This window comes from Thalia democratica, chromosome 7 (assembly GCF_965202585.1).
Source record: "Thalia democratica chromosome 7, ktThaDemo2.hap1.1, whole genome shotgun sequence".
Taxonomy (NCBI): domain Eukaryota; kingdom Metazoa; phylum Chordata; class Thaliacea; order Salpida; family Salpidae; genus Thalia; species Thalia democratica.
This window is the reverse complement of record NC_139171.1, coordinates 20,737,488-20,749,686: the sequence shown is the minus strand read 5'-3', so window position 1 is coordinate 20,749,686 and position 12,199 is coordinate 20,737,488.

Below are 12,199 nucleotides of genomic sequence, written 5' to 3'. Positions count from 1 at the left end.
GTCTGTATACTTGTTTTACTAACCATTAAAGCCTAGATTTAAATCTAGACAGTCGTAATATTTTTAAGGTGGTATGTACTAAGAAAGCTGTATTTTATAGGTCGCTGGCTGTTTTTCCTAATAAATTTGCTGCAAAAAATGCTATTAAAATAACTTTGGTTTTATAGTTCACAATCTATAGTTCACTTTATAGCCCAGGTTATTTGAATATTTAACTAGTTTTTTTGCAGTAGGTTAAACATTAAAATTAATGCTTTGAAAACTAAAAATTTAATTTCCAGACTTAGTATATTTGTGGAAAGTAACAAACCATTTTTGTTTTTTTGTTTAAAAACAAAAGCACACTGTAGAGATTAATAAGAATTTGAAATAAGTTAAACAAACACAAGAATTATACATTTTAGCAAAAGTATAGACAAATGTGTGATTTTATTTTTTAACCACAAAAGATACTTAATTATATGAATAAACACATATTGTTAAAAGTTGTTAAACTTTAAAAACATAAGTTGCTAAATTGTCAATATGGAGAAGGTTGTTGAAAAAAACTTTAAAACTGTTGCAATGCTGTTTAAACATTTAAACATATTTATTACAATTAGGCTTTTACTCTTAACTAGTGATATATTACTGCTTACTTTGTCAGGTTTTTGGTTTAAAATATAACTTTATATTAATAACTAAAATTGTTTTAATAAGGATTTCACTGCTGCTAAGAAGCAAATTCATTAGAAAAACCAGCCAGCGAACTACAAAAGACTGCTTTCTTAGTAATTTGTAGTAAGGTATTGTATAGCTGTAATTATAATATTTATAATTGCCACATTGCAGTGAATAAAAGTTTTCATTTAAAGGTCTTACTAAGTATGTATAATTTTCGACTATTTATATATATGAAGTGTAACTTATAGTTTGTGATACTTTTAATATTCGCAAACTAAACAAATTAGAGCAAAAAACTTGAAACTTTTAAATAAAATTTTTAAATCAAAGTATTTCAAAATAATATTATAATATAGTAGATTTAATCCTTAAGGTAAACACCTCATACATAACAAACATAAAAGTTGCGTGATAAGATGTTTAAATTCTGTTGTTAAAACAGTTATATTGGTCAAAACACTAGGCATCTTAAAACCAGAATTAAAGAGCACATTCCAAAGTGTGTGAATGATTATATTAGCAATCAGTCAAAGACAACCTAGCAACTATAAATGCTATGGTCTTCAACTGCTGAAAAATTACTTTGAAATGGTATTCGTGGAAAAAGCTACGATAAATTAAAAATTATTGTCAATTATATGCCATTCTTTTTACAAAGTATTTCAGTTTTAAAAATATTTCTCTCTGAGCTGTTAAGTTTGCGAACAATAGAAAAATCACAATGCTAGGTTACATTTTATATATATAAACAGTTATGTTTATCATTGTTTTGAAATACTTTATCTCGGTCGGTATTTAAAGCACTTATAGTGGTAAACTGAACCTTTCGACACTTTTTATTTATAGTAGTTTGTTACAACATGTATGCTCACTAGTTGCTAAGCCAGCAGTGTTTTCAAAGGTCATGGGCCGAAGATTTTTAAGATTAATATATATATTAGTTAAACTGCTTAATCGTAAGATCTGGTTAGAAAATAAATAACAGATCATTAGTAAAGAATAGTTGCCATATAAAAAAAGTGTAGCTAAAGGACACTTTTATTACGAAAAAACTGTATTGTTTCAAGGTTTCAAAGGTTTTGACGGGCATAATTTTGTGAACCCTATGCTAATCAGTACATAACAAAACTTTTTGTTTAGAAATTTAGTATAATTTTTACATTTTAATTATAACTAATTTTAATTTAAGTGCTTTTACATAGTTTCTTTATGTTTGAGACTAACACTCTAAACATTATTAATTTCTATAAACACATTTACATGCATCTTTTTTAAGTTCAGTTTCCAGCGCGTTTTAAATACTTTTCTTTCAAATTTTTAGTATATTTTACATGATGTTATACTACTTGAAAATATTTAAACTTGAATTTTATTTTATTTTAAAAATTGATAAACAAACTTTTTTATTAAAGACGTGGAAACAATTAAGAAAAATAAAATAAAATTGAAAAATTTTTGGCAACTCTTATAAAAAATCACAAACTGTAAGTTACATTTTACAATTATAGTAAACCAAGTTTCTTTAATGAAAGCTTGTAGGTTATTCCGATATTTAAACCACCTGAAAGTGGAAAAATATTTTCCAGTTTTTCACTATTATGTTAACAATGCACTTAAGTGCTGCGTGTTTGCTCTAGAAAGAAATATTTAAACTATATTAGTAATTACTCTAGAAAAAGGTTTTAACTCAAAATGTGATAAAACAAACAATAATATAACACTTGTAAAAATGATTCTAACAGCCTAGTTGTAAGTTTTAACTACCAAAAATTATGTTTTTTTTCTAATATGTATTTAGCTGGAAAGTTCTTTGTATGCTTTTAATTAAAATACTTTCTCCATACTCATACTTTTTTTTTTATATATTATTCATATTATTGCTTTTATTAAAAACGTTTGTTACTATTTCGGTGTTTGTTAATATTTTATTATATTAACGATGTTTATTTCAATTTTTATTTTAAATCAGGCCTTTTTCTTACAATAAGTAGTTACTCCGATATAAGTGATATATTGTTGTCAAGTTTAGCAAGTGTTTCAATTTTTAATATAAAAAAAGGCAAATCTTACTATTATTTTCATACTTATTAGATATTACATTATTAGATTATTATAATATAATCATAGTTATTTACACAGTATGAATTCAATTCATTTCGAACATTTTAGAATTACTGTTATAGCATATAATCTATATAATATTATATTTCTATATATCATAAAACATAATATACAGTTTTATTGTTTCAATAAAGTATCTATTTAGATATAAAGTTGTTCGTAAGCTAGTTATTTTTAATATTTTCTTAAAACTGAGGCTGTTTTTTAGACTTTAAACGTTTTTAATTACAAACATCACTTTATAAGTTTTTCAAGAATTGTATTACAAATGAAATATAAGATATTTATAAACTTATATATGTCAAAATCTTTTTTTTTTCAATAAAGTAACATTAGAATTGTTACCACATTCCTAAAAATACTCCGGTATCGTGAAAATTTTATTGAATTATTTAAATTTGCTTATTCAATAACATAGGTTAAAATTTTACGCTGCAAATTTCCAAAGTAAATCAAATTCAAAATAAGACAACAAACAATTATAAAAAATAACGAAAAACAAACCCTGTGTCAATGGACAAACTATTTTATACATTTTTAATATGAAAACAAATGCGTTCGTTAATAGAAAGTCAAAAGATTAATTTTTATATCGATAACTCTAAGATTACTAACTTTTAATTAATTATAAGTAATATTAACAATATTTCCTACAACGCTGAAACACATACTTTTTTAGACAACATCAGAAAGGTCCAACTTGACAAACTTATTATTTCGATCACTTGATGGTGCTATAAACGATAAGACTTTGATGTCGTCCGAACCTTACAAGTACTGTAGTAGTTATGAAAGTGAATCTGGTGGTTAAAAACATTAAAAGATTTGTTTGTTTTCTACTATTTTAATACTCAAATATTTTAAATTCAATTCATGATAAGTTTTTTCGTTTTCTTATGCTAGGTAAAACATGTGTTTTTAAAGTACTAAAAACATTTTTCAAGGTTTAACACTTTTTTATTTGTTTCGTTTTTGGTTTGTATGACTAAGTTTGTACACTTGAATGACTTATTAGAGTTAACAAATAATATATACAGTTTTATTGTTTAAGTAAACAAAGTTTAAACAACTATTATTATTTTGATTGTGTATAAATACATTTATAAACAGTAAGAAGCTGCATACATTCAAACAAAAAATCTTTAGGTGTTGGCAATACCGAGTTTACTTAATTGTCCGTTTAAAATAGGATTATATAACTTATAAAAATCGCTTCACTGATTAAAATGTCTAGTTTAGTTTCTATTATTTAAAATACCAAACTTGCTACAAGTTGTTGTTTCATTTCTACAATTGTTACAAATAATTAAGTCGTTAGATACAGCTTTTTTGTCTCTTTTTGTTCTAAGAACACCTAAACAAACAAACAGCTGTATCTGACCATATTGTTTTTTGATTTTTTTGTACATATTTTTGTTGTTACAAAGCCACTGTTAAGTGGAAAAATTATACTTGGTTGTATAGTATTTTAGTGTTAGTAATTTATGAGATTGCTTAATGAATCCGTTTATGTAGATTTCCATATTAATTTCATATAGATCAGCATATTTTACGACAAAGAAATAATTAGCATAAATACGGCTACTTTATTGAAAAATACTATATTCTAATTTTGCATTACATTATTTCAAGTATTTTTTAAATCAATCAAAAATAATTCGCGTATTCTAAGATGTGCAGTTTGCGTACATTAAAAAAGCCACAAACGCTAAGTTACATTTTACCTATATAAATTATCAAGTTTTAAATTACGTTTGGAAAGTGACTAATCTATTTAAACTACTACAAAGTGGTAAAAAGATAATTAATATATCTATGGTGTGTTGTAAATGGTATCTGATGATACATCCATTTTTTAGTCAAAGGTCAGTTTCTCTAGAAGTATAGCAGTTGTTTAAAATTATGACATTAATTATTATAAAATACTATTTTAAATCAAAATAATATAGTATAAGCATAATTATTCACCAGTAAAAAACAATTATTAAACTTAGATCCTAGTTGTAATTTTTCACGACAATATTTTTTATTAGTCAAATAAATTTTTTTAGTTGTTAAGAATTTCGCGGACTGTTGACTTTGAGACAAGCCGTTGCTTACCGACTCTTGCAGCAAGCAGCCCATTGAAAACTTACGTCGTTACTTGTTTGAAAATTTTGTAATTGTTGTTTTTTATATTTTATGTTTGATTTTTATTACTTTTGTTAAAACGCTCCTATGAACTTTTTTAAGTCTAACACAAATATTAGTTTTGTCTTATAGAAAAACAAAGTTAAACTCAATTTTTTTCTAATACAGCTTTCTGTACCCTTTTGAGTATTATTTTATAGAGTTTTTATATTTTAATTAAACAAAACTTTGACAGTTTTTTTTTGTCTTAATAAACTATTTTAAACTTAAAAATATTTATAAATAATCTGTTTAGTTTTCGTAGATTAAAGAACCCACTAATAAGTTATATTTCCTATTTATAAATAGAATTTAAAAAATTATCATTAATATGCTATGAAAATTATAAAAATAAGTGCATGCAACAACATGTTTGTAAAACAAACACAAATGTTTTTTTTTATTTTAAATCTTAAAATACATCGCCTGCAATATATTTCAGTTTGGCAGTTCCTACATTGCTCATCATTTTTTTTATAAGTGCATGCTAGTGAACATGTTATGTTTTCTGTATATAACGTATAGTCTTACCTTATTACTGAGTTTTGTTGTTCACTTTTTTTATTTAAACTTTTATCAGTACTCAATCCAAGTATTAGTTTTGATATAAATAAACACGAAAAAGTGAAAATAATTTTTTACAAGCTATTTACACTTAAAGTTTGAATTGTATCTAAGTATTTACTGAAATTATTAATTTTAAAGTTAATTATTTTAATTTAAGTTGTTACTAAAAAGTTATTCAATTTGAGTTTCAGTTTTAAACATCATTTGAACATGATTTTTTAATCTTTAAATCATTGCATTCTGAGCATTTTAGTTTTAAAGACTAAAAAGTCACAAACGATGAGTTACAATTCACTTATATAAATATTAGAGGTAAAAGAAAATTATTTGATTTCTATGAAGAATAATATTTAAACCACTATAAAGTGGCAATCGTACTATATTTACTAAAAATCTTGATTTTAACGCATAGAAAATGTTAATCTCAATCGGTCCTCGGCTCATAAAATAATATTAGTTTATACATATGAACAAATATTATAGTGCTTTTAGTTTAATTTTTAAAACGATGATTGGGAAACTGCGTCACGTTATGTAGGTTTGTAGCTAAAAAAATTTTTCTTAAATAAAATGTCTTTTTGTTGTAAAAACTTACTAATAGTTTTACTCTTAGTTAATTAGAAGACAGTAAAAAATCACAAATGCTGAGTTATATTTCATACATATATTTATTCAAGGTTCGTGAAATTTCTGATAACTGTAAACTGTCAAATTTAAACCATTGTAAAGTGGTAACTATATAATTCGATTTTTCATAAGAATTATTTTAGTTTTCTTAAATGCAAAACATTAACTATTTTTGGTATTTAACTAACTACTTAATTTTTTAAAGAGTACAAATTATTTACGACGCAAAATTTAGTTTCATAAATTAATATTTTTAAAAGTATTTATAAAAAAGACTCATAAATTTTTTTCAAGCTCGGCAAGTCTATGATCACAAAGTAAGCCAGCGCAAATAAGCAGTAGATGATGTTTTTATGTATCAGGCTGCTATACTTCAGTAAATTTTCTCTATTTTTTAAATTAAAGGCTAAACCATGTACTTAGATTAATTTAAAAACGTTTGTCAAAAAAAAAAAACAATTTAGTTGTAAAAATTCGTTGCTCGCCAGATATTCATGTTTGATGGTTTACATTGATTCAATTTTGATGGCCAACAATATTCGTTTACCTTTCTTGTAATTTATTTCACGTATTATTTAGAATACAAACTTACATTGTCCAAACGATTTTTTTTGTTAGTAAAACCAACACATTTAATTTTTATCTTGAAAAATACTAATTTTTTAGTTTGTTTTAACAAGTTGTATACACATAAATAATTATATCGTGAAAATATTTTTGCGATTTTAAAAACGCTTGTATTCTAGAATAGCGTTTTCTAGTAAAATTAATATTCATTAGAATATAATGTTTATTAGTTTATATTTAATTGTTTGTTCTAGAAATTTTACAAAGTTTAAACATTTTTGAGTAAAATTTTCTTAATTAGCATTAAGTTTTCAATTGCAATTTTATTAAAAAAAATATTGATGGTATTCCAATAGATATGTATTTTTCTTAGAAAATCTAAGTATGTAAAGTTTATATTTTAAGTAACATTGTAAAGAGATACACATAACAATTTCATAGTTTATTTCAATATGACGGCGTTTCGACTCTACCTTCATTAAAACCTCATTTTAAAATACATGACTATATATACATATATGATGCTATACATTGGTCATAAATCGATTAAACATGGTTTTACAAACGTAAAAATATTACCTTCTGAGCCGTATAGTTCACAAAAAATAAAAAAAATCACAAACGCTTAGTTACATTATATATAATAATAGCTAAGTACAAGCAAGTTTAAGACAGATTCTTAAAAAACTAAATTTCAAGTCACTATTAAGTGGCAAGTACGTAATTGGTTGAGTGATATTTCAAACTGACAATTTTTGAAATTGTGTAAAAAATAGATTTAGGTAGAGTTGCGACATTTACAAACTTATGTTTGAAGGTTCACTCAACATTACTGTTTAATGAATTGTTTTAGTATGCAAAATATTATATTTTTATTATTTACTGTCAAGTGTAAAATATTTCTCGGTAGTTTGTTATTTACAAATATGTTTGAGCTGTATTAATTTAATGCACTTTAATGTAATTTTTATCAAAATATACTCAAAAATTGTATGATAAATGGTTACTGTTAAATTATAGACATATACAATATTTCAACTTCAAAACATCTTTTTTCACAAAAATTCAAACAAAATTAAGGTTGAACAACTAAAATGTGTTTAGTAAAAATTACATCGGTAGACAGTTTTTATTCATTAAAAAAAAAGATACAATTTCCTACTATGTTTAATTTTTTACGTTCTCTACTTTTATCCCCTTGTTGTTTTATAAAGTTTTCCATATTATATATTATATAATATTTTCTGATATTTCATAAGCTTAACATTAAAAAAAAAAAGAGATTTTGTTATGTTTTTTAAAACTAAGTCCTCTTCAATTAACTTATTTAACATAGAGATTATTAATTACATGACCGTATTACTGTTAAAAGTTTTGAAAATAAGATAACTTTTAGGTTTTTATTTGTTTTTTTATTATTTACAAAATAAATAATGTTTTGATTTTGTAAATTAATATTTAATCACTAAATTTTAATTACTTAATAATCGTTTTTATTCATATAGTTCAGTATCTTTTATGGCAAAACAAACCAAAGTATTAATTTGTCTATGTTATTAGAAAAATAATAAATGTTTGTTATTGCCTTACATTATTTTAAGTATAATTCAAACCATATAGCTCTAAGCTGTTTAGTTAGCGTACATTGAAAATACCACAAACGCTAAGTTAAATTTCTCATATATATTAAATAAAAAAATTTAAAAATATGAGTTAGAAAGTATATCAATCTATTTAATCCACTACAAGTGGTAGAAATTTCTTCTATCTCATCAGCATTATGTTGTATATGCCCTACTATTAGTGCAGCCTTTTACAAGTCATAGGCTGGTTTTCCTATTAAAAAATATCATTTAATTAAAACTTTACTGTCCTTTTGTAACTTTTTAAATTTTGACAAAGTCAGTATTAAAAAGACCATATTATGTTTTATTAGTTGAAACTAACCTAAACCAATAGTAAAAAAGTTGTTTGCTTCTTTTTAATTATACAAAATGACTTTAAACTTTCATACATTTACAATTACGTACTTTAACATACTATTTCAATCTTCAAACTATTACGCTCTAAGCCGTACAGCCTGAAAAAAAAAATAAGTTACATTTTACTATTACGCTCTAAGCCGTACAGCCTGAAAAAAAAAATAAGTTACATTTTAAACACGTATTTAATAAAAATTTTATAAATGATGTTCTTTTGTAAAGATTTAAAGACTGTTCAAAACTAAACGACTCTAAAGTGGAAAATATTAACTACTCATAGCTTGTAATAATTTTCAACTTGTCTGGCAAGGTTTATCAGAACTAGTTTAATTACCGCTCGTACGATTATGGTAAAGCAAAACAGAGATGTAACCAGCATTTATATGTATTAAAAGTAATAATAAGGGCATGTATAATATACTTTGCTTACTTATACAAGTTTGTTTATTAAGGTTGCTTAAAACCTTAAAATACATTGCTTCCCGAGTATTTTTGGTTGTTGATTAGTAAGTTGCTCGTTCTATTTTGTATAACTATTTGCTAGTAAAATTGTAATGTTTTATATATATAGATTATAATCTATATTAACGATGCAATTTTAAAAATAGTTTTTTTTTCTTTCAGTTCTCAATCATTAGTATTAGTTTTGAATTTAACTGATTAAGTTAAATTACTGAATAAAATTTCGAAAGAATAATTTATTTTTGATTCTACTCTTGAGGTAAAAGTCTTTGTGTATTTTTTTAGAAATATAAAAACATATTAATAATAGTTTTAATAGGGATAGTCACACAAATGTAAAGGTAACTTTGTACAAGTGATTTACTCAAAAGATTTTAGTTAAAATTTAAAAAAATATTTTTTTATAACATTTACTGAAGTTAATTTTTAAGGTTAGTTAATAAAATTTAAATTGCTTCTAAGTATTTTTATAAATTCAATTAATCTTTATAATACTATAATTTCAACAATTTTTCAATATTTAGTTTTGTGATTTTTAGTTTGCAAACAGTAAAAAACCACAAACGCTGAGTTACGTTTCATGTATATATTTGGTAAAGTCTTTGAATTTCGGTTTCCGTAAACTGTCAAACTTAAACCACTGATAAGTGGCTGTTGTATAATTCAATTTTCCACAAGTCTATGATCACAAGGTCAGCGCAAGTTAACAATCGATAATATTTATATGTATCGGGCTGCTTTATTTCAATAAATTCGCTTTTTATTTTCTCTTTACTTTAAAGAAAAGTCATATCATAATTATTATCTAGTTGGCATTACTATGCACAAATAACATTAAGAATAAATAATAAAAAAAAAAAAACTGTCTTACAATTTTTATATTAATTAACAAAAACTAATAATTCTATATTGAAAAATAACAGTTTTTAAATCAAGTTTTCAGTATCTTTTAGAGCGTAGAAATTATAAAGAATAACTAAATCGTATTGCCTTATGTTACACTAATATTTTAACAATTTCCTTTATCTTGATATATTTATTTAACCTACAAATATTCAAATTTATGCCGTTTCGTTTTCTATAAATAAATTACCCACAAACGCTGAGTTAAATTTTATATTTAAAAACATTAAAACTTTCAAAGGTTTCCATTTGTTTTTTCAAATAATATTTAAACCACTGGAAATGTGGCAAACTTAATAGTTTTCCGTTCAAAATCATGTTGTTCGTTCTTTAGCTCTATGTAATCAATTTCTTGTTTCATTTTATTTTACGCAATTTAATTAACTATGTGTAAAAAGTAATATTTAACGTATTTATCCTTTGTTTTAACTGATGTTACATTTTCGTCACTGAAATTCAAAAACTAATTTTATACAGATACAAAGTACAATTGTTGGCTTTATACAAGACTTACACCCATAGTGTGTTTTATTTTACATTTACTTTTCAATTGGCTGAATATGTAATAAATCACTGTTTGTTACTCTTATCAGTTTTTATGTTTTCATTAGTTTTGTTACTTAATGTTACGTAATGTTTATCTAAGTTCACATTTTTTATTTACTTAAAACTAGTTATATAAATGGTTTTGTTATTGTTTGTATAAGGTTACATGAGTCAAAGAATGACTTGACTGAAAAGATTATTAATTATCTATTTACAATATTTACTTAACAATATTTACCAACAAACTATTTCAACAACTATAAATTTCTAGGTTTTTGTTGTTAATTATACATTTTTTTAATAATTTACTAACAAATGATTTTATACAAGTGATACTTTATAGGCTATTAGTTTATTCATGACATTTGTTTTAAAAATTTCAATTAAATAGATTTTTATAAAAAATAGCTAGGTTTATTAAGATATTTAAAGTTCACTTACTATATTAAATAACAAACTGAACTTAATTAAGATTTTTTTACATCGAACTCAGTCTTTATAAGTTTTTAAGATAGTGCAGTCAATAATAGTAACAATAGATACATTAGTATAACAGCATAGTCAGTTATTTTTACTTACTAAGAGCACAGTAAAACGTTTCATAGTTTCCTTACATTTGTTTTAAAGTAAAGTACAAATACAGAAGTTGTTGATATCTTAGTAGAATTAAAATTACCTAAAGTTACATAGTTATACTCAATTAGCTTAACAAAGGGTTTCAGTTTAAAAAAATTATGCTGCTAACTGTTAAGTTTGCGAATATTAAACAAAAACACAAATGTTAGATTGCATTTCACATTTGTTTTTAATAAAGTTCCTATAAATATCACTTGCCCAGGTTTCTAAAACTATTAAACCGTTTTTAAGCGGTAAACAAATAAGTATTACAATAAAAAAAAAAAATTATATGGTATATTATTAGTACTCATGAGTCAATACTTTATTTATCGTATCACAATATTTCATATAAGTTGCGTTCTAGTTATATTTAAAAAATTTGCTCGTTGTTCGCAAATTTAATTAAGAAAAAATGTTGTAATTACCTAATTAAAATACCAACTTTAATCAAAGATGCGATTATACAACCAATGGTCGAATATTAGTAAAACAAAGTTATTAAGTTAAAAGCCCAGTTGTAAATTTTCATTACTAAATACTTATTATACTTTCATAGTATTATAACAGTATATTTAGCTGAATAGTACCTCGCAAGCCGTAGTTTACCGATCATTGACTTGTAAGGTAAAAACTTATCTTTTTGTTAAGTGTGTGTAAAAATTAGTTTAGTTTTGTTCTATAAAAGTAATAATAAACTTATGTTATTAAGTGGCCCTACATCATTGGTTGTTTTATTTTATCAAAGTTTTGTTGATTATTTTATTGTTTTATATTATATTTCTATAATTTTTCTTTAAAGTGTTAAATATTTTAGGTTTTGAAAAAACTGTAATGTAAGAAAATTCAAACACTAAAAACAACTAAAGCTAAGTTCAATTACATATATATGTATATATTGTCGAGTTTCACAGTAAGCTATACCAACAAAGTTTCCATTGCTTAATAAATTTTTAAATCACTATAAGGTAGAAATC